Genomic DNA, 25,013 nt, shown 5'->3' with positions numbered 1-25,013 from the left:
ATAAAAAATTTTAGCATTTTATGATAGGCTTGAGGCTACAGGGTGGTGGTGTTTTTCCCCGGATCCTTACAAGGAAAATGAGCAATGGGTCCATGAATTCTATGCCAACCTTAGCTTAGTGTCTTTCTCGGATCTATCTGACATTATAATCAAGATCTAGGGGAAAATGGTATACTTTGGGGTGGAGCAAATTAATGGTATCTATGGGCTCCTAAATTCAAACATGGGTAAGTTCGAAGAACAAGGGTATTAGCCGAGAAGAAGGTTGGCAGAAATATTATGCCTCAGAAAAAAAGACTCATGGATGGAAACCAAGAGAAACATTCATATGAATGACTTTACTTTCGATGCCCAAATTTGTTTAAACATAATATGTAGCCGAGTCTCACCTCGCACCCATATGACACCAGTCCCTGACTTGCGAGCCTAGATGGTCGCTTGCATTCTAGATGACATACCTCTAAATGTTGGTCAGCTTGTGGTTTCTGATATGAAATTTGTGAAGAACCAATGTGTTATGCATCACTTTTTCCCCTCTTTGATTACTGAGCTTTGTAGGAGAGCTGGGGTTGAAGTATACTCCAGAAACACTTGGGTGCACCATGGTACCCCCATCTATTATTTGAGAATTTGAGGTGAGGGCGCACTAGGTAAAAGAAATAAGAGAAAGATCGACTTGGGAAAGTCAACATGCAAGGAGCCTGAGTCTTATAGGCCATCCACCGCTGGGCCTCTTGAGGACATTGGAGTTGATATTGCATCCATCAAGGAGATCATGTCAAGTTTACCTAGTGTACCGGGAGAGCCCTCCACCACTCAACATTCCTATATGTCATAGGCCGATTATGCAAAGTATCAAGAGGAACAAAAGAAATAGGGAGCTACTATTACTAGGCTTGAGAAAGCCTACTCATCCTTAGCAGCGTCATATCGTGATCTACGATTTGAACATGTAAAGATAGTTATAAGGGAGAAGAAGAGAGATAAGTTCTTTAACAAGATATGGAAGGGGGTGAAGGGCCTTTGGAAGGTCCTAAAACCCCGTGATCGACTTCCTTCATCCCTAGTGGATAGTGATGATGAGTCCCCAGTTGAATGGTCTGGCCATGAGGAGGCTGATAATGCTACAGATTTTGAGAGAGACATCAGCTTTTGATGCGGTTTCAGGGAGCACCCTTATCTCTCTTTATGATTGATTATTTATATAGTGAGGACACTACCACCTCTTTAGTTGGGGGTGCCTGTCTCCATATTCATTTGATCTGGGCATGTATTATTGATATTTCTGGATATTTTATTGCTATTTCTTTTTGACGACTTTTATTTTCTATTTGGATTGTAATATTCGGTCACTCTGATGGTGCCCACATTTTCATGGATTAGTTATTTTGTTCTTAGATTTCTACTTCTTCTTTAGTTTACTTATGGAAATATTGGACGAGCTTTTCCCTATGATAGATTGAGTGACAATATTCTTAATGGGAAAGTGTCATGTTTTGGTTCGTAGCCATGGATGCAGGCGAAGTTTGAGTAACGTGGCATCAAAGTCACAAATGCAAGGGAAGTCTTAGTACCTGTAGCATTTCAAACTACGGAATTGCATTTATACCTATGTCGAATATCAAATAGCCATATGTTTGGTTGGCCCGTACGAAAACAATAATGTGATATTGAGGCTTGGGTTGGTTCCTTAATTAGCAAATCATGTGTGGTGCCCATGCAAAGTGAAAACCCCCCTTCGTCCCAATTTTTTTTACAAATTAAAAGCATGGACATGAGCAACCTTGTAACCAATATTTTTCCCTTTTTGTGTCTATGAAATTCTGATGTGAAAATTGGGAGATACTCTATTTTTTTCGTATCTAGCAGAAGGGGCAATTGAGCCTCCTTTACAAATTTTACATACCGTGTGTGGTGAGCTTATTTGTCCAAATCTCATGGGTACTTGTACCATCTATAACTTTACCCATTAGTCTCTCAAGGCTAATTTTGATTCTACTTGGTTAGGGAGATGATCTTACGACATCTTTGTGACATCAGAAGCCCATTTTAGCCTAAAAATCCCTCCCGTGCATAAATGTTATCCCTGGTCACCCATATTGAGCCTTTGGACATTTCTTTGGCAAAACCATTACAAGCGGTGAGACTTTCAACTTTTATTCCTCTTTTGAACCCTACCATCCTTGAACTTAAAATTACAACTTGAGGCTAAAAGCCTATGTTGGGGGTGGTGATGATTGAAAGAGGTAACTTTGGGCCACGAAGTTGTAAGTAAGTTCATATGAGTTTAAGTATTAAGAACAAATGAATAAGAAAAGAAAAGGACTCAACAAATGAAAGAGAAACACTAAGGGTGCAAGAAAAAGAAATGAAAAGGAAAATGGGTGAACCATAAAAATAAAAAGTAGGCACATGTGTAAAGAGTGAAAACAAAAGAAGTGGCCCATGACCAAAATTTGGATAGAATAATGTGATGTAGATGTTCAAGGAGGGTTTAGCCATGTCTTTACTAAATATATATTACCCTACCCTAAACCTATGTTACAAACACAAAAAGCCCTTTGTAGTTCCCAACCTAGTAATTTCATTGTAGTGGCAATTGAAAATAGGGGCAAGCCTATGACATGGTACTTGTTAGAATTGAGAGTTATTGGGAAAGAGAGAGTGTTCTACACTTAAATTCCTTGTTGCATAATTGATGACTTGGTGTACGAAATTTTCTTTCTTGTGAGGAGGCATGTGAATAAGGCGAGGGTAATTTTATCATCTACGAAAAAATAGGTAAAAAAGGAGTATAATATAGTTGGGGTAAAAAAAGAGTCAATTTTAGAGTATTAGTGATTGTTGAATAGTTTCTCTTTAAAGTCTCTTGCATTCTTGAAAAATCACATTTTATGTTAAGGGGTGTTGTGAAAAGAGGTTTGCCTATGTTTGAAGAGATAAATTGTAGTATTAACTAAGCTTGAAGTCATTATGATCATTTGGGTCATTCATTGTGGGTAAAAATATGCATAGCCTCATCGTATGGGGTAGCGTTCCTTGAGGACAAGCAAAGTTTTATGTTAGGGGTGTTGATGAGCGGTGAATTTTTCACTCATTTGCGCTCGACATTCATGAAAATTACCATGTGTTGAATGAATAAAAAAGACCTATGTATGTTTAAATGCACTAATATCAACATTTTGCAAGCATACATGTTATGAAATGGAAAGATGTGTACTTAAGCTAAAAAGGATCAAAGGAAGAGAACGAAAGTGCAACTGGAAGACCTGGAGCAGAAGCAGGCCTCAGTTATCACGGTCATGGCCTAAGGGCTATGATCACAGCCAATCAAGACAGTCAGCAACCGTGATCTCTTTGATCTATACGGGGTTGCGATAGCTGCGATCACGATGAATCTTTTGCGATTATGATCACGCGGGATTTAGCTCAGGGGCGGTTTTGTAATTTTCAATAACTGACCCCAAATCCTTTAAAAGCTTAAAATTCTTTCCCATTTTGGGCATTCTATAGATGAGCAATACTTTGAATTTGAAATTAAAATCCTAAATTGGGCAAGAGTTGTAAATTTGATTTGAAGATTTCGATTTTGATATTTGTGAAGAATGGATTCCTTGAACAACCATTTGGTATATGTTTCTCTCTTTTCTTCGTATGTAGCTAAATCTTTTAGTCTTGGGATTATGCTAAACTAAGGTGCATATTAGTTGTGGGTTGTGATGTGTTTGTGTACATGCTAGTTTGATGATAATAGGTTATACTATTGCTTGATGAAATTGGTTGAGATTTGTGGGTGAAAACCACAAATGCCCACATGGGTTTGTGGGTGAAAACTCCTTGCTATTGAAAGCCCAAACCATCCTTGAAAGAGGGGTTTGGGTGAAATATAGGAACCTTTATCATCCTTGAAAAAGGTATGTGGGAACTAAGGCAATAGTATACAACTATTGGGTTTAATCTACTCATTTTCACTATCTTAGACCTAAGGGTGATTTTGTGGTTGATTTTACCTTGGGTATCATCCTATAAATAGGGATACCCTAATTGAGGTAGTGGGTGGATACGATTGTCACACTTGTTAGGTAATCAAAGGGTAAAAAAGTGAAATCTTTGAGGTTTTATTGAGAAGTTAGCTTCAAGGGCCCTAAACCTAGCCTACCATATTAAAAGTTTACTAGCATATGCATCAAATCTCACACACCCACACCTAAGTTGCTCTTAGGTAGACATGATCCCAAGATTCTTAAAATATCAAAGTTCAATTAAAGTTTGTTGCTTAGTTTGTTAAATCAAGTTACTAGCAATATACACTCTTCCTTAACCAAGAAACCCCCTCCCCAATTTTCAATTATGTCGTTTACTTTACTAACACTTCGGGTATTATCTTAGTAGGACTTAATTACTCATAATACTAAAACTCTATTTTTCACTCCTTGTGGATTCAACCTCAACCTGAGTTGGGATATTGACAACGACCGTCCTCTACCACTTTAGATGGCATAGGTGATTGTTATCAAAGTCTAGAGGCTCAGGAGCAACAAAAAGACCTTGACACATACTAAGGGAACCTACGGCCCATAGGTGCCACCTACAGTCTGTAGGTATTAGACCAGGATGCAGAACCATGAATTCTAGAGATTTTGTAGCACTTTTAAAGATTGTGGAACTTACCAAGGACCACCTACGGTCCATAGGTGATCTTAGTAAGTGATTACCAACCTTAATTTTTTGGATCATTTCGAAATCATTTCCTAGGGTTTCCATGTAACCTACATACACTCCTATGATGTTTTCAGTCCTTATTATGTATTTTTAGTCAAGTTTTCTTATTTTACTTTGGATTTCATTTCTAGGGTGTCTTGTAATCTATAAATAGCCTTTAGTCTTTGATATGCGAGATGTCCAGAGATAAGCTCTTAGGGGATACCATGTACATTTATTGTTCTTGATTTGTTATTCAATTTTAGACTTTGAGATTTCTTTTTTCATTATTGTGAGATTAATTTTGTAATTTTGTGTGTGGACTCCATGATTGATCTCATAAATATGAGAGACTAATTCCCTTAGCAAGGGTTGTGGGAACTCTATCGGATTAATGAAGTAGAGGAAGTGCCAAGTCGTTCTAGATAAATATTCTTACATGTATTGGGTTTTCTTCTTTATTATTGATTTCTTAGTGGTGGCCAACATTTAGATCCCGCCTATATCCATTACTTGCTTTACTAGAGAGTAGGAAAAGAAGACCACAACAGTAATTCTGAGATTAATTATCGATCTACGCTAATCAGCATCATCTACGTGAGACGATTATCATTCATCTAATAACTTAAGAATCAAAAGGTGATAGTTAACAGGGATCTAGGATAAGGGTTAGTTAAGCGACACCCTGAGAGTCAAAAAGTAAAGGGTGAAATTTGTCAATGAGTCCACAATACAGTTGATGGTACATAACTTATCAAATTCTACATGCAAGGTATTGGAATAGTTCGACAGTGCATGATAAGTCTATGGAGTTACAAGCCAGGGGGAACACAAGCCTAGTGTTCGTCTTATATTGTTTACAACCAAAAACATCCAATTCAATTTACTTCTTGCTAGTTACTACAAATCCCCCCCCTTTTAGTTTTCCGAACTACCTAGTGATTTCAACAAGTTCAACCAAGATTTCCAACGTATTCCTTGTGGGATCGACCCCAACCTAATTGGATTGCTATATTTTGACAGTGATCGCTTTATCCTTCTAAGGAGGGATAGTTTGGGCGTTATCACGAGTAAGCATTCATACTCTAAACCTATCATAACTTCCATATCCCTATCCCAAGGTGTCAAATCAAACACTGCACCAATAAGTCTGAACTAATGCCCAATACACAAATCGACCTTAGTATCCAAATCTGACATATCCGAACTAAATCATACCAAGCTAAAAATCAACACATAGTTGAAGAAGAAACTCACCACGGGGATAAACCACCAACTGAAAACACAAACAACAAACTCTCTATTAGCTATAAGGAACGAAATGTAGCAATATAATGGAAATCAAGCAAAAGAATAAATCATTGGTTGAAGATGCAAATAACTGACTCTATATTCGCAGGAGGGCATGAACCATCAAGCATACTCAAGAACTCCCCAAGGACACAAACTATACTAGTAATATCAAAACTTCAGAAACTTAGAGATATGAAACTTTAGCTGGGAACTAATCAACCCAACACTCCATCTCGACAGAGAACACCTATAGGTACATAACACTAAGGAGAAGCACTCTACCAAGTCTTAGTACGGAAAACAAATTCTGAAAGCAGGATTTCCTGAATCCACCCAAGTAGGACAATCATAACTCAAACAAAGCATGAATCACCTTGCTGAGAAAGAAGGTACAAACCCTGACACCAATGTCAAGGTCAAGACCTCTACTGGAAAAAATAAACCAAGCAACTCAAGATAAAGAATCTCTAATTTGCCAACTTAAGAAGCACTAACAGGGAATATCACTTGTCTTTAACTCTCTAACTCCACTAGAAAAAAACCACATCATGGTGAGAACACAATGTCCAACTCCACACCAATACCAATAGAAACCATCACCGGGAGATGAATCCAATAAATTAGAAGAACAAACTCAATGATTCTCAACATCAACATTAAAACCACTATCAGGAAATGAACTAGTCAAATCAAAAGAACGAACCTCAACTTGGTCAACCTAAAAAAAGAGATACAAGGAGAAGGATATCCAATGCAAAAACCTTCCCAGCCTAGGAGGCAAGTCTAAGAATCCTAAACTCAAGAACGGGCAATATAGCCAAATTGCCAACTCTAGAACCACAACAAAACCATGGAAGGTCAACCTACATTCAATACCATAATCTACTCCACAATCAATCTAGAACAACTAACAAAAGAGGAAAATAACCAACTTCACCTTGCTAGAGAAAAGAAACTATCCAACTAAGCTATAGCTACCCTGCCAATAAATAAGAACTACATAGAAGGGAAAATCTAACTAAATGCCAATAGTCTAGCCATCTATCAAGCGAGGATCAATTATATAAAATAATAACAACAAAAATAATAATATAAACATCAATATAATGAATAGGCGATACCAAAATAAAAAGAAATAGCAAGTACCGCTCAAAGGCCACAATAAGGCTAATATCCCAAGATAAATGAGACTCGAACACAAATGATACACCCCAAGGTATTATCAACACTGATCTGCTCCATCTATTACAAAAAAAAAATCCATGGGGTAGTCATACAATCATAAATTCAATAACAAGGCACACAACAACCAATATAAACTTATCAAGGCATATAATCATCGATGGGTACAAAAATCCAATACGCACAAGTGACATGGGATATGTAGGATTTAAAAGCACACCTATCATGGAAAAATCTACAATCACATGCCTATGGGTCTAAGAGAGAATAAATTTTAGTGGGTTCAAACTCGGACCGACCAACTGAATCATCAAATAAGGCGCTAATGAGTTGAATGACTAGTGATCCCATGATCAAGGACACTCTCTAGAATAGTAACCGAGCTCTCTGTAGTTGTAGAAAACTCCTAGATCCCTAACCTAGCGAGAAATATAAACTGAGCCTAAATAGTTGGCCAACTGATGCTGAAAGCACACTCTACTTCCACAATCATCCTTCTCACAGTCATAGACTACCTTAAGAACTCTAGGATAGTGAGGAATACATGCTAACTCTATCTGAACAGCAAGCCCTTGGAATACTCTAAGATTCTTCTTTTGTTGATCTAGAATGGACCCATGGCCTAAAGACCCATCTCGTATACTCTACAAGGTTCGACCAGAACTATGCCCTGTATAAAATCGATAGGCTACATGTAAATTTGACCTTCACCAAGACATGCTCACTCCCGGATGAAATACAAATAGCACTGTACTAATAGCATGGCCTCTTATCACCACCTCTATAAGTATCCATGCATGCTCTTGATAACGCCCAAGCTACACCTTTACTTTAAAGATGATTGCAGTCGCTGTCAAATATAGTAACAAATCACAAAGGAATATATGGACTTGTGGATCTTAGATGTTGTAATCAACAAGCAAAAATTAGAGAAGTAAATGGGGGATTTGAAAAACGATATGAACAAGGAGTAAATATCAACTTTGATTGTTATCAGTATTGGTGAACACTAGGATTATGTTCTCCCTAGCTTCTTAACTCCGTAGGCTTATCATACTTTGTTGAACCAACCCGATACCTTTGATGTACGATCTAATAAGTTATGTACCATCTATATTCTTTTGGATGAGCATATGGATTTCACCCTTTACCTTTTAAGTTTCAAGATGCCGCCTTACTAACCCTTCTCTTGATCCCAGTTAAGTATTACCTTTTGAGTCTCTAGTTATTAGATGATAGATAACCATCTTAATTAGATAATACTTATATGATGGATCGACAGTTAAACTTTAAATTACTGTTGTAATTATCTTTTCCTAGTCACTAGTCTTTTGTAGTAAGGAGCAATAATCTAGGTGAGATCTTAATATTGGCCACCGCTAAAATAACTATTAAAGTGAGGATAATATAATGCATGCATGGGTATCAAATTAGAACAATAATAGGACTTCCCTAACTTCGTCAATCCTCCAGGGTTTCCACATTCCTAGAGATGGTTTTTACCTGCTCATGCTTGTTAAATAATCAATAACATTCATGATTGAAAGCATAGATAAAATCACAATAATAAGAAGTAGAAAAATTCAAAACCATAACTGAATTAATCAACTAAAATCAATACATGAGAATTCTAAGACCAAAGTCAGATCTCAAAATCAAAATATGTTTGTAAGTATCAAGAGTGCATTAATTCTACTAAAAAACACATAAAGGGTATTTATAGTACATGAGAAAACCCTAAAATCAAAGACCGAATGAAATAGGAGAAAAAAGGGTTGGTGGCCACTTATGGTCCCTACTTACGCCCTTTCTTTGGGCACCGGTAGTACTTGCAACCATCAGGGAGGGTGCAAGTGGCGACTGCAAGTGCCAGACTAAAATTTCCTGTAAGTTATCTCTCAGGATTTTGGACTTTTGGCACTTGTCACCCATATGCGGAACACATGTACTACTTGCGGAAAGAATGTTGACTTAGAAAGTGCCGAGAGTCATCTTTTTATCTCTTCTTTAATTTCTGCACATGTTTTGATCATGAACAAGCAAGAAAGTGTCCCAAACATCCATAATTGCTCCAATAAGTAGCCAAAAACACATTTTTTCTTCTTTTTCTCAAACTTCGATCCAAAATATGATTTCCTTCAAAACATATCCAAAATGCATCATATCTAACAAAACAACCTTAGAAACTTGCATATTTTCTTAATTTTAAGCGTCGAAAGTGCTATATTTCTATAGCACATCAACACCCTCAACTTAGAACATTTGCATGTCCTAAGGCAACAAAACATAAAAAAATAAAAATGGCGATTAACTTGGAGAATCTAAGATATTCAAGGTAGCCAGTCAACACTTTAAGATCAAAACACAACACCCCCTCCAATATCACTTTTCAAAACCAACAGTGTATGAACATGAAGCACAACAACATGACATAATAGGAGAAAGGTACGACAATTACATTACCAATAGACAACCACGCATATGTCCAAGTTACACTACCCAAAATAAGCAAATGTCTAGCAAGATGACTCATGTGCCCTCACAACAAAGAGGTCCCACTCAGTCATATAAAATCATACATGTAAATATAGGGACAATTAAGAGACATTCAAACTCAGAAAAGAAGTTCCAAATAATATGCATTAAATACCATAGGCTTGCCCTTATTTTCTTTACCTTAGTTTTCGGACAGTCAAGTTAGGATCACTATAGGAGTTTTCTCGGCTTGTAATGTAGGCTTGGGGGGCTGGTATAGTACATATGAGCGTATCAGATAATTAAGCCTCCTTGGCACTACACTAACCTTGGGTCTCACTTACAGGACAATTTTGTTTTATTCCACCCTTATTTCTCCATTTTTATATTTTATTGCATATTTAGGTTGGGTGTGGTCTTTTATTTATTCTTTTTCACTTTTTCACAATTTTTTTCTCTTTTTTTTTTAAAAAAATTTCTACCACACCCAACCCTACAAACCTTTTCACTTATTTTACCCTTCTACATACCTACTTTACACTATACACCCCTATGATAGCCACCCTCAACTTAGGCATTTTGCCTGAGTTAAGGTATACGATGTCCAAGGAAGACCAACGCCAAAATAGATTCATTGTAATAGAAATGGGAAGTTGAATAGGTGAAACAAGAAAAATAGGTTATAAGGCTTAAAATAGGGATTAGGGGATGCTATTTCACATAGGAAGGTCATCTAGGCTAAAAGTGGACTAAATTCAAAAATGAACTATGATCCTTTCCTAATTGACTATCCTTCAATTTAGGTAAGACTAACCAGGAAAGTTCTAAATTTAACACAAAGAGAACTAAGCAGCATCTCACACACATATGACACAAAGTTAATATTACTAACTTCTACCTATCCAGTTCGTGTAATTGTTAGCAAGTGCTTATCATGTCCCTAATATGAATACCATAACAAGATCCACAATGTTCACACATATATACATTCACACAGTTCTAAAACACAAAATTTTAGAGGGGTAAAAATACATAATTTTGGAGGGTTAAAAATCCATTAAGATATGATAACTTTCCTAAATACTTAAAAATATCCAAATTACACAAAACATATCACAGTATGCAACAAAACATAATACGATACAAATTAACCTAGACATGTTGGTTCTACAACCATGCTACAGCCGATAGAAAAAGAAGCACGACAATAAAACCCACGACGACTATGGTATATCCTACCCCAACTAAAAATTGTTTACTATCCCTAATGCGCTAAACTAAAGTGAAATAGAGGGACGTGATAACATACTTAGAAAAATCTAGGCATCTGTGGCATGAGCATCCCCAGATAGGGGTATATCTACAGGCTAAGGCTATGGTGGTGTAGTGCACTACGAGAAGATGCACCCACACCTAGCTTGGCAAACGTTTGCCTATCAACAAACACAGTCTCTATAGAATTATTGGTGTCCCTTTTCAAGGATTGTTCATATGACCTATCTGGATTCTACAGGTCCCCCTCTCAATCTCTCTTGGTCCTAACTATAGGGACTGCTACATCATCATTCACAAATAAATCAAAGCATCTGGTACCACATAGAGGTTATGGCTAAATAACTGGGGATATAATTAGAGGGATAATTGATATATGGCTAACAGTAAGAGAGCATACCTCTACTCTAAGTATTTAGCCATGCATGCAACTCTTCTTATAGCTCTAACATCACAGCCTAATGCGCAGACTATATTTTAGCCTAAGTCGTCTCTAGTGTAGTTCAGACCTATGGATGGATCTGCTCATATAATGGCCGTCACTGCTATTCTCTCCCCAACACCTAGTAAATGTGGCAAACAGACCTTTTTAATAACATCCTTATCAATAGTGTCTATTACAAACACCACTCATATATCATCTTGCTGCTACACTATCATACATACCTAAAAAACTACTTGCTCATCATTCAATTTAAAGGTGATATCCCTAAGTCTATATCAATGCACACCCTACTAATGGATATGAAGGGTCTACCCAATATAATGAGGGCTTGATAATTGTAAGACCCCACAAAATTTCTAAGCTTAATTCATCCTTTTAGGCTTGTCAAGGGGTCTTAGACTTAGAAAAATCTAGCTAAGTTCCCAAACTTAGTTTATTTTTGGCCTTCAAAAGTTGGAAATCTTATTGCATGACCTTAAGTTCTTTAATAGTCCATATTTTTGTTGATTCATGATCAGAGAGGTCAATAGGTGTTCCCTGACAAGTTTGAGATTTTTTAAAACTCATTTAGACCATATTTTGTGTCCCAAAATAGTGGACCAACGCGATCTTGGCGTGCCACATTGCCTATCGTATTGTTTAACATTGTTGCAGGTTGCCAGAGTCAAAACTACTAAGGCTTAACGCAATCATGGCGCAATGCATCAGGTATCGATGTGCCGCATCACCAATCGCATCGATGCCTAGTTTTGAGTCATTAAATGTCTGCGTCTTTAAGAGCAAAAAGTTCAATTTCTTACCCCTATATAAGCCTATAACACAAGATTCAGCTATGGTTTTATGAAAATATATTTGTTTCTCTCAAATTTTCTCAAGAACAAGTCTAGGGATTTCAATTGAACGTTCTAATCCAGGAGATTCCATCGTTAATCTTCAAGAAACTTCCATCTAAGGTATGTAATGTGTTGATTCGTGGGTTCCTTTTACCCTAAAAGCTCAAGAAACCCTTTTCAAAAATATAAATTTTGAATTCCATGTTATGAATTGAATCATATCTATGTTTATGTTGTTGTATGATTACCAAGTTGAAATCTTTAAAACATATAATGAAATTATGTTAGCATGTGGTTGGAATTCTTGTATTTGAAGTGTAAAATATTTCCATGATGTATTATTTTAATGTTCATGCCTAAGCCATAAGTTATGCATGCAAGGTGTTTTCTAAAATGCCTAAGAGAATAAGTATTATGCTTTATGACTCAATTGTGACCAAATTGATGAATCCATGCTTTACCCTTATGTTCATAATGACCTCTATGTCATTGTTATACGTTGTAATGGTTTGGTGGAATGCTCATGAGATTAGACTTACAAAATTATGACATGTTTATATGTATTCCTATTCATGTGTAAGCTTAAGACATACAAATACTTCATGAAAATCCCCAATGTTTGCAATATGAATTGTTAAATATGGTCATGTGTTCAAGAAGTATCATGTCTTGTGAGTTTCATGCTATCGAGTCCTGGGGGTACTTATACCCGATAATTTAGCTGTGCGCCTAGAGCCAGTGTTAGTTTCATGATAACCTCAGTCACGCCATGATCAGTAGTATTCTCAGTTAGTTTAAGAACTTAATAAAATTCAGTCAGTTACATGACTTAGGAAAATTCAGTAATCTCATGAACTCAGTCAGTTAATAGAATTTAGAATATTCCATTAGTCCACGAAATTTAGTGAATTCAGTCCAGTTCATCTCAATATAATCAGTTCAGCATCTATTCAGTTGAGAGTAGGATTTAGCACTGAGCGAACCCAAGGATGAGGGCATACACTGATAGTAGAGGGTGTGATCCTTAGAAGTAATCCTTGCATTCCAGAACTATGTAGGCAACATAAGATTGAGACATCAACACTGATAGTTGAGGGTTGATGAGGTGGTTTAACCTAATAGATAAGGGTCTCACCATTCTCTTTTGGGGATACTGCCAGATGAGGGTCATGCACAGCTTGACCTTACAAGTGGCGTGGTATTGCCACCCTTCTAATTGGGGTTACAGATTGGACCCCAACTCTATATAGAAAAAGAGGCATGTCGATTAGATGACTACTTCCTAAAGTCTCAGCTTAGTCTTAGTAAAAGAACTCAGATAGTTCTTCAGATTTAGGACTGTCAGATACAGTCTCTCAGTTCAGTATGGAACTCAGCTAGTTCTACTAAAATTAGGACTGGCAAATACAATCACTCAGTTAATAGTATACCAGTTATACAAAATTCATGTTATCAGTATTTAGACTTAGTAGTCAGTATTATCATAATCTCATTTATAGTAATGTATTCATGAATGCATGCTCACGTTCATGTTAGTCAGTCAGTTAGTATTGTTATGAACCCCATGCATTTCGCCTAGCTCACTCAACATACCAGTACATTCAGACGTACTAACTTATACTTTTCTTCTGTATTATGGTATTTTATACCATAGGTTTGGATGCTCAAGTTCTTGATTGCACTTAGCTCCAGATTCAGCTAGCAGTAGTAGATTTGTAGTGAGTCCTCATCATTCGAGGATAGTAATATTATTTCATTACTTCTTTATTTTAGTTTTAGTAGACGGAGTTAGTTGGGGACATATCCCATCAACTCCACAGTTTTAAGACAATTTAGAGGCTTTTAGACTAGCATGTTCAAACAGTTTATTTCAGTTTTGGTATTGACATACCATATTTCCTGATGTTATGCAGTGCTTAGTTATAGATATCAGTCATGGGTTAGCTTATGGTCCTTCAGGATCTATAGCACCGTGTGGCATTCTGGGTATCAGATTCGGGTCGTTAAAAACTTGGTATCATAGCCTAAGGTTCAACAGTGTCTTAGGAAGTTTGAAAAGCCATATCTAGTTGAGTCTTGTGCATGGGTGTATTGGATGCCATATTTATATATAGTAGGCTATATGATGTTTTAGGAACAGTTTCTCTTGTTTCAGTGTTCATATCATGCTAGTGAGCATGATCTCAATTTTAACTCTCAGTCTAATTCATTTCTCCCTTTTTGCTTACAGAACATGCCTCCTAAAAGAAGAAATGAAAATCAGTCAGCCCCTCAGCTCGTCCAAGTAGATCCCTTGGACAAACATGTTTCTCATGTAGAGTTAGAGCTCTATTCACTACTCCTGCTAATTCAGTTATTGCCTAGAATGAATAAACATCTATCGTTCCAACCAACCCAGTGACCAATTCAGTTGCAACCAGGATTTGGGACTATACCCAAATGAATCCTCTATCCTTTTTTAGGTCTAAGTCAGATGAGGACCCTTAGAAATTCCTTGATCAGGATCAGAAGGTTAAAAATATCATAGAGGTTACCACTTGTAAGAGTGCTAAGCTAGTTGCATATCAGTTGTAGGATATGGCTCACACATGGTTCAAATAATGGAAGGCAAAGAGAGCTATAGACGTAGGGCCAATTGAGTGAGAGGAGTTTGCCATTGCATTTCTAGATAGATTCTTTCCCATAGAGTTGAGAGAAGCTAAGGTGTTAGAATTTATCAACCTCTGGCAGGGCAACATGACAATGAAAGAGTATTATCTTAAGTTTACTCAATTAGCAAGATACGCTCCTCATGTTGTGGCAGACAACAGGGCTAAGATGAGTAAGTTTGTTTTTGGAGTGAATGATAGTGTGGTGAATGAGTAGAGGTCCGCGATGTTGATTAGTGAGATGGACATAGCCAGGCTTATGATCCATGATCTATATATAGAAGAGCGGAAGGTTAAGATGAGAGAGAAGCAGAATAAGAAAACAAGGATATGTAGTTTCAACTTTTCTCAACCTAAGTCAGAGGGTAGGAATCATTCTTAGTTCCACCCAAAGTCATCCATTCCAGCTCTTTCCTCAACCAGTACTCCAGCACCAAAATTTAGAGATGGTAATAGGGATAGGGAATCAGGCCTTAAACCTCAGGGCTTTGCTAGCCATGCCTATACTCATCCTTTTTATCAGACTTATGGTAAGAACCCTTAGGGTATTTGTAGAGCTGGAAGCACTTTCTATTTCGGATATGGCAAGCTAGGCCAGAGGGTCATAGATTATCCCCAGTCAGGCTTTTAAGGTCAGCATAACTGTTCCTTACCTCAGTCCAGTCGCCCAAACCAGCAGGGTGCCTCTTCCAGCGCCACCAGTGGGAAATGCCCAAACAAACTTTATGTTCTTTAGCCCAGACAAGATCAGGAAAATTCTCCTGATGTAGTTACCAGTATGTTACAAATATTTCACTTATTTATTTACACTTTGCTAGATCCAGGAGCTTCTTTATCTTTTGTTACTCCTTATATTGCAGTTGATTTTGGAGTCAGTCCCAAAATTCTAGAAGAGCCCTTTTTAGTCTCTACCCTAGTGGATAAAACTATCATAGCCTGGTGGGTATATAGGAACTGTCCAGTTATGATATCTCAGAAAGGAACTTCAGTAGACTTAGTCAAATTAGAGATAACTGATTTTGATGTCATTCTTAGTATGGATTAGCTTTATTCCTGCTATACCACAGTCGACTGCAAAAATATAATTGTCCAGTTTCAGTTTCTAAATAAACCTGTCTTAGAGTGGAGGGGTAGTACTTCAGCCTTTAGAGGTCAGCTTGTTTCCTAACTTTGGGCACGGAAAATAATATCTAAGGGATGTGTCTATCATCTTATTTGAGTTAATGACACTAGTTTCAATACTTCCATGCTTGAATCAGTCCTAGTAGTGAATGAATATTCAGATGTCTTTCCTAAAGATCTTCCAGGAATTCCTCCCGAAAAAAATAGACTTTGGCATTGATCTTCTTCAAGATACTAAGATTATATCTATTCTACCATATAGAATAGAACTAGCAGAACTCAGAGAATTGAAAAAGCAGTTGAAGGATCTCCTAGACAAGGGGTTCATCAGACCCAGTGTGTCCCCATGGGGTGCACCAATTCTATTCATGTGAAAGAAAGTCAATTCTCTTATAATGTGCATAGACTACCGTCAGCTCAATAAGGTCACAGTCAAGAATAAATATCCACTTCCCATAATTAATGACTTATTTGACCAACTCTGGGATGTCAGTTATTTCTCTAAGATAGACCTCAGATCAGGCTATCATAAGCTCAGAGTCAGAGAATGTGACATTTTGAAAATAACCTTTTGTACTCGGTATGGTCACTTCGAATTCTTAGTCAAGTCCTTTGGCTTTAACAATGCCCCAGAAGCTTTCATGGACTTGATAAACCATGTGTTCAAGCATTACTTGTACATGTTCATCATAGTCTTTATAAATGACATCCTTGTTTACTCCCATAGTGAATGTTATCATGCAAACCATCTCAGAAAGTATTATAGACTCTCAGAAATCATAATTTGTTTGCCAAATTCAGTAAGTGCAAATTTTGGCTAAGGTCAGTAGCATTCCTTGGTCATATTATTTCCAGTGATGGCATAAGAATTGATCCTCAAAAGACTAAAATAGTAAGAAACTAGCCTCGCCCTATCTCTCCATCAGATATTAAGAGTTTCTTGGGTCTGGCTAGCTATTACAGATGGTTTGTTGAGGGATTTTTTTCTATTGCATCCCCTATGTCTAGATTGACTGAGAAGAAAGTCAACTTTCAGTGGTCAGATCCTTGTGAGAAGAGTTTTCAGGAGTTGAAGACTTAACTCACCTCAGCTCCAGTTTTAGCTCTTCCAGACAGTTCATATAGGTTTGTACTGTACTATGATGCATCTAGAGTAGGTTTAGGTTGTTTCTTTATATAGTATGGTAAGGTCATAGCATACGCCTCCAGACAACTTAAACCCCTTGAGAAGAATTATCCGACTCATGATCTTGAGTTAGCGGTCGTAATTTTTGCTTTAAAAATTTGAAGGCACTACTTGTATAGGGTACATGTAGATATGTTCATAGATTATAAAAGCCTTTAGTATGTATTCTTTTATAAATATCTAAATCTTTGTTAGAGAAGGAGGTTAGAGCTCTTGAAAGATTACGACATGAGTGTCCTTTATCATTCGGGTAAGGTCAATGTAGTGGCCGATGCTCTCAGTAGACAGTATATGGGTAGTGTTGCTCATGTTAAGGACAGTAAGAAAAACTTAGCTCAATAAGTCCATCATTTTTCCAGACTAGGTGTCCGCTTAGTCGATTCTGCAGAAGGTAGTATATGGGTTCGGAATAGCTTAGAATATCTCTAGTTTTTGAGATGAAAGAAAAATAGGATAAAGATTCCAATCTTGTTAAGATAAAAGAGTCAGACAAAGATCAGAAGGTTGAGGTTTTCTTCCAAGGGGGAGATAGTGTATTATGTTATCAGGGTCGTCTATGTGTTCTAGGCACAGATGACTTGAGACAGTAAATTATTGTAGAAGCGCATGGTGTGCGCTACTCTATTTATCTAAGGTCCACTAAGATATACCATAATTTGCAGGACATCTATTGGTGGAGTGGGATGAAGAGAGATGTTATAGAGTTTGTGGCTAAGTGTTCAATATGTCAGTTGGTTTAGATTGAGCATCAGAAGCCTAGTGGGTCTACACAAGAGTTCAATATTCCTACTTGGAAGTGGTAAGAAGTAAACATGGACTTTGATGGGTTTTCCTTATTCTCGTCATCAGCAGATTCAATTTGGGTTATTATAGACAGGATGACCAAATGAGCTCATTTCCTTCCAGTCCATACCTCTTATTTAACCAAGGATTATGCAAAATTCTATATCAGGGAGTTGGTCAGATTACACAGTGTTCCATTGTCTATTGTCTCAGATAGAGGTACCTAGTTAACCTCTCATTTCTGGAAAGTGTTCCAAAAGGGTCTTGGTACCCGAGTTCACCTCAGTACAACCTTTCATTCCTAAACAGATGGTCAAGCAGAAAGGACCATCCATACTATAGAAGATATATTACGAGCATGTCTAATTGATTTCAAGGGTAGTTGGGATGACCACTTGCCTTTGATTAAGTTTGCATACAACAATAACTATCATTCTAGTATTACGATGGCTTTATTCGAAGCTCTCTATGGTAGGAGATGCAGATCTCTAATTGGTTGGCTCTAAGTGGGTAAGGCCATAATAGTAAGGCCTGACTTGGTATTCAATACCTTAGAGAAAGTCCAGTTTATCATACCTTAGAGAAAGTCCAGTTTATCAGAGAAAGGCTCAAGACAGCTCAAAGCTGACACAAATCATACGCAGATGTGAGTAGGAAAGATCTCGATTTTGAGATTGGTAATCATGTTTATTTGAAAATATCTCCCATGAAGAGAGTGAAACTATTTGTTAAGGAGGGAAAGCTTAGTCCCCGATATTTTGATCCCTTCAAAATTCTCAGTCGCTTCAGTAAGGTAGCTTATGAGCTCGAATTGCCTTCAGATCTAGCCTCAGTCTATCCACTCTTTCATGTTTCCTTGCTTCAGAAGTTCAGAGGTGACCCGACAGTTGTAGTCCCTATAGAGTGCATAGATATTCAGAACAACCTCTCTTATGGAGAGATTCTAGTCTAAATCCTTGACTAACAGACTCACGGACTGAGGAACAAAGAAGTTCCTCTAGTTAAAGTTCTTTGGCAAAATCAATCCGTTGAGGGAGCTACTTTGGATACAAAAATAGACATGCAACCCAAGTACCCTTACCTTTTCTCCACAAACTTAAACTTAACCCAAGGTAATAGCTTTCCTTAAATCTTATTCATTTTCATGTTCAAATTTCAGTTACAACTTGGTATTCAGTTTCATGCTCAGATTCCCATTATAAACTTGGTATCAACTACTATTCCATATTCAGTCATATGTTCATGCATTATGTCAGTCATGTATTCGTGCATCAGATATGCATAAACAAGTGAATCAGTACTCCCAATCATGTATCCATGTATCAGCTTAGTCATGAAATCATGCATTAGATATATATGCTCAGTATGAATCTCAGTAAATCAGTAATGTCAGTCACGTACTCATGTTTAGTTGTTCATGATAAGTATATACTTCAGTTTATCATTTCTCCCATATCAGTTAGACTCATTTGAGGATGAATATTCCCAATGGGAGATATTGTAAAATCCTACAAAATTTCTAAGCTTAATTCATCCTTTTAGGCTTTTCAAGGGGTCTTAGACTTAGAAAATTCTAGCTAAGTTCCCAGCCTTAGTTTATTTTTTTCCTTCGAAAGTTGAAAATCTCATTTCATGACCTTAATGTCCTTTAGTGGTCTATATTTTTGTTTATTCACGATCAGAGAGGTCAATAGGTGTTCCTGAATGATTTTTAGATTTTTTAAAACTCGTTTAGACCACGTTTGGTATCCCAAAATAGTAGACCAATGTGATCTTGATGCACCGCATCGCCTATTGCACTGGTTAACATTGTTGCAAATTGCCAGAGTCAAAACAACTGAGGATTTGTGCAATCATAGCATGACATGTCGGGTATCACGTCGATGCCAATGACGCACCGCGTTGCCAATCGCGTTGATGCCCCAGTTTTCAGTCATTAAATATCCACATCTTTAAGGGAAAAAGGGTCGATTTCCCACCCCTATATAAGCCTATAACCCTAGATTCAACTAGGTTTTCACCAAAATATAGTTTTTTCTCTCAAATTCCCCTAAGAACAAGTCTAGGATTTTCAATAGAAGGTTCTAATCCAGCAGATTCCACTGTTAATCTTTAAGAAACTTCCATCTAAGGTATGTAAAGTGTTGATTCATGGGTTCCTTTCACCCATAAAGCTCAAGAAACCCCTTTCAAAAATATAAATTTTGAATTCCATGTTATGAATTGAATCATATCCATGTTTATGTTGTTGTATGATTACCAAGTTGAAATCTTTAATACATATAATGAAATTATGTTATCATGTAGTTGGCATTCTTGTATTTGAAGTGAAAATTTTTTCCATGATGTATTAGTTTAGTGTTCATGCCTAAGCCTCAAGTTATGAATGCAAGGTGTTTGCTAAAATGACTAAGAGAATAAGAATTATGCTTTATGACTCAATTGTAACGAAAATGATGAATCCATGCTTTAGCCTTATGTTCTCAATGACCTCAATGTTATTGTTATGCGTTGTAATGGTTTGGTGGAATGCTCATGAGATTAGACTGACGAAATTATGACATGTTTATATGTATTCCTATTCATGTGTAAGATTATGACATACAAATACTTCATGAAAATCCCCAACATTTGTACTATGAATTGTTGACTATGGTCATATGTTCAAGAAGTGTCATGTCTTGTCAGTTTCATGCTATCGAGTCCTGGGGTACTTGTACCCAACAGTTTAGATATGTGCCTAGAGCCAGTGCCAGTTTCATGATAACCTCAGTCACTTCATGATCAGTAGTATTCTCAGTTAGTTTAAGAACTCAATAGAATTCAGTTAGTTACATAACTCAGGAAAACTCAGTAATCTCAAGAACTCAGTCAGTTAACAGAATTCAATAATATTTTGTCAGTCCATAAAATTCAGTGAACTTAGTCCAGTTTATGTCAGTATAATCAGTTTAGTGTAGATTCAATTGGGGGTAGGATTCAATATCAAGCTAACCCAAGGATGAGGGTACACACTATAGTAAAGGGTGTGATCCTTAGAAGCAATCCTTGCATTCCAGAACTATGTAGCCACCATAGGATTCAAACATCAACACTGACAATTGAGGGTTGATGGGATGGTTTAACCTGATAGATGAGGGTCCCACCATTCTTTTTTGGGGACACTGCCAGATGAGGATCACTCACAGCTTATCCTTATCGATGACGTGGTATTGACACCCTTCCAATTAGGGTTACAGATTGGACCCCAACTCTATACAGAAAAAGAGGCATGTCGATTAGATGACTACTTCCCACAGTCTCAGTAAAAGAACTCAGATAGTTCTTCAGATTTTGGACTATTAGATACAGTCACTCAGTTCAGTATGAAACTCAGCTAGTTTTATTAGAATCGGGATTGTCAGACACAGTCACTCAGTTAATAGCATACCAATCATATGAAACTTATGCTATCATTATTCAGACTCAGTAGTCAGTATTATCAAGATCTCATTTACAGTTATGTATTCAAGCATGCATTCTCATGTTCATGTTATTCAGTCAGTTAGTATTTTTCATTCATATAAAACTTATGCATTCAGCCTACCTCACTCTGTATACCAGTATATTCAGACATACAGGTGCATTTTTTTATTCTGTGCTATGGTGTTTTATACCATAGGTTCAGAATATTAAGTTTTTGCTCACACTTAGCTCCAAATTTTGCCAGCAGTAGTAGATTTATAGTGAGTCCTCATCATTCAAGGATAGCATGATTATTTCATTATTTTAGTTTTAGTAGACGGAGTTAGTTGGGGACATGTCCCATTAATTCAATAGTTTTTAGATAGTTTAGAGGCTTTCAGACTAGCATGTTCAGACAGTTTATTTTAGTTTTTGTATTGATATACCATATTTCTAGATGTTATGTTTTATCAGATATTTGAACCTTATGGCCTTTCAACCTTTTTATTTTGCATCAGTTACAGATATCAATCATGGGTTAGCTTGTGGTCCTTCGGGATTGTTAACACCATGTAGCATTTTGGGTATCAAATTCAGGTCATTACAATAATTCACCTCACAATCAAGAACCATAAAATAAGTGGGGAACATAAGGGATGCCACGCTTACTTCTACGTCACATAACACACCCGCCAGGTTCTTCCTAGATGAGTCGGCCATTAATAGTTTAATGGATGTAGGTTTGAGTTCCCCTATTCTCACCAACTTGTATACATCTAGAGAAATCAGATTTACTCTGAGATCTTCCTTCTTTTCTTCTAATGGTATGGAAGGGGTCGCACTATAAGGGTGCACATAATAATTGGTCTCAACGACCCAATCCTCACCACTATCATACTCAAAATCATCATTAACCCATGTTAACTTCTCAACTCTGCCTTAGATATCTCATTGCTTTCAGTGCTATCAATCTTCAATAGTAGGTACAGTGGGATCATCAGTAGTGGAACCATAAATAGTGGTGATAGCTAGACAAAGAATTATAGCTGGTGGACTCTAAACTTTTTCACTTAGAAGAGTAAGAGGCTATTTCTATTTAATCATAGTAGACATTTTCCCAAATTAGTACTCCAAATGCTTGATAGCAATGGTGTAACGCCCCAAAAATAGGTCCCGAGATGTCACACGGTGCTCAAGAATATGAGTCGCCTTAAGATAACTCTCTTTGCCTTCTACTAAGTCTGAATCTCATAACAAGGTAATATAGATATAAAAATCATCTAAATGTGGAAATCTATCTTAGTTAATTGACAATATCTAAATATAGTCTTAGAAAAATACTACACTCAATATTCTAAACAATCAATACTGAATAATCTGAATCATATATAGCAGTCTGACAAGCCTCTACTACTAATAACTAGAGAGTCACTGTGACAAACCCCTAGCTGACTCAAACTGTCTGAATCATCTATACTAATAAGCTGAAAAACTAAAAGACTAAGTCCCCGAACTATGAGGATCACCAACTCTTGGAATGTAGATGGAGATCCTCAAAATCACTCACGCTACTAGAACTGAGCACCTAAACCTACATTATGAGATAATGTAGCACATAGACGTATATGTGGATTAGTACTTTAAGAATGCACTGAGTATATGGGGGTGAATGCATAAGTAAAAAATGTCTCAACATCATCATAATTTGTAAAACAATGCATGCTAAATTTAGATGACTCATATAAGCTGGAATATATGAAAGCTAAGAATCATAATTATGAGTAGTAAATCATACTTTATAAATCTAGTGAGCCATAACTTTTAGTTCTAAAAGCTGTACTAGTGTTCTGTCTATAAATCATGTTGTCTAAGTTTACAAAAGACTCACGTTTATATCAGAAATCTGAAAGTTGAAGTCTGTAGCTAATATCTTTCTGTAAAGCAATATCTGAGTAAAGTTGTGAGCCTTTACACTTAGTTTTCTAAAAGCTTTTTTATTTAGATTATTCTGTTTTGTAAAGCTTTTACTAGTAGGGAAATAATTTTAAAAACTATTCTGAAAGTCTATACTATTAGGATTACTCTTTTCTGTAGGAAGGTTCTTCTAACTGACATAAACCATGCGAGCTATCATGGAGTTCAATGTCTAGTTCCCTTATGAAAAAAACCTCACGTTGGGGAGAGGTATCATACTTTTGCCAAGGAGTATAACCTAATCTAAGTGATCACATCTCTACCTGTCATCCATATAGAAATGGGAATAATAAGATAATCTAAACCTATATGGCTCGTAGTTCTGGGGCATGAGAACATGCCCAACTCGGTGTTAAATACTACACCCTTTAATCAGTATGCTCATTTTGTTGAAAATCCACTTTAAAATCTAGTATAATGGTTTATTACAAAAACAACAGTATAATTGTTAAGTTAAGCTATAATCTGAAACTGTAATGTGGATTTCATAATCTAAGCTGAGATCAAAAGATCAAATCTTCATAAAAAATTTGAAGATAATCTAGTCATACGGTTCTTATTGCACTATTCAACTTGAAATATCAATAACTAATTTGGGCATACTGACCCATGCATTAAATCCATGTTAAAACATCATAATATTTATTCTTGATAATGTAAATATTGGCAATTCAACTCAAAATCTGGAATTTACTGCAATACATATATAAATACAAAAATGGCAATTCAACTTCTAAATCACTTGAAATCTCATAATCTTGCAAATAACAATAATGCGTATGAACCCTAGTTTGAAACTCATGTATATTCATACAAAATCATGTAAATTTATAATTTAAAACTAGTTTTGGGAACAAGGATGAAAGAATATCATTGTTCATAAACCCCACATACCTTAATTGATAAAATTGATGAGAACACTTGATTTTGGATTCCTATTAGTGCTTTTGAAGATGAATTCTTGAAGTTCTTGAATTGGGAATCCTTAATCATGAGTTATCTTGGAAGAAGAATGGAGGAAATTTGATTTCTTGGGGAGTAAGTTTTGAGCTCTAGGGCTTTCTTTGAGAGAGAATTGATGAATAATGGGTATATAGGGTAAGAATATGTTTCATCTTGTGTTACTCACTATTTGGGGCTTGGGATTTGATCAAACTACCCTTTTAAAAATTGAATCAGAAGAGGAAAAGAAAGAAAATTTCCCATTTGGCATGCCACCGTAATGCGCCACTATCGCGGTGGCTCACTAGAGATTGACTATTGTGAACTGGAAAATCAACATGACATGGAGCTATCATGGTAAGCCATTGAAATGCCATTTAGGCCATCACCGCGATGCGCCGCCATCACGGTGAGCCACTGGATTTTGAGAATTGAGAAATAGAACTTGAACGCGACATAGGCCAATCGTGGAGGTCCTTTGGAGATTGACAATAGCCATTTTGGTCTTCGCCGCGATGCGATACTCGTCGAAATGCCATACTGTTTTACTAAAAATGCCATAACTTCTCAACCAAATATTGGATTGAGGCAAAATTGGTATCGTTGGAAAGTTAATTCAATTTTCTACACATTGGAGGGCCTAGAACTGAAAAATTCTATATGTATCAAATTTTATTCATTTTTTAAGATAACCCTTAACATTCTAAGAGCTA

Source organism: Capsicum annuum, chromosome 10 (assembly GCF_002878395.1).
Source record: "Capsicum annuum cultivar UCD-10X-F1 chromosome 10, UCD10Xv1.1, whole genome shotgun sequence".
In the NCBI taxonomy this organism is placed as follows: Eukaryota; Viridiplantae; Streptophyta; class Magnoliopsida; order Solanales; family Solanaceae; genus Capsicum; species Capsicum annuum.
The sequence above is the reverse complement of the archived record's forward strand: the minus strand, read 5'-3'. Positions refer to the sequence as shown.